This window comes from Penaeus monodon, chromosome 28 (assembly GCF_015228065.2).
Source record: "Penaeus monodon isolate SGIC_2016 chromosome 28, NSTDA_Pmon_1, whole genome shotgun sequence".
In the NCBI taxonomy this organism is placed as follows: Eukaryota; Metazoa; Arthropoda; class Malacostraca; order Decapoda; family Penaeidae; genus Penaeus; species Penaeus monodon.
In genome coordinates, this window is record NC_051413.1 from 20,290,835 (window position 1) to 20,291,346 (window position 512).

Here is a 512-nt window from a genome sequence, read left to right on the forward strand (position 1 = left end):
TATATATATATATATACTGTGAACTATTGCCGAAGTTTGTCCCAAATTTGTCACTTTCATCACTTTTCATTATACTTTTTTACTGAGTACTTACGTAATCTTTATTAGGAATATTTTTTGGGTGGACGCTGCAGTGAGAAGCCGGATAAATGCACCAAACGACACGTTCGGTTGAGCAGTACGAGGGATGAGCTTTCCCGGAAAAGAGGTTCCCGGAATTCCCAGTCGCTGCGGGAAGTTAATGGCGATTAAGACATGCTCGAAAGAAGGGAGAGAGAAATGAAAGAAACTTGGACGAAACTTTTTTCTGGGAATTAGAATTCTTTCTGTTTTTACTTTGGGATAATCACTTTTGTGAAAGAATGGGTATGAAAAAGTAATAACGATAATGGATGAAAGAGAATAATCATATGTTTTATCCCATGGCAGGAGGAATATTAAACTCGAAGTATATGGATTATGATCCTCGTATAAAAATGGACCTACAACTATTTGCGCTTCTGTGAGTACGA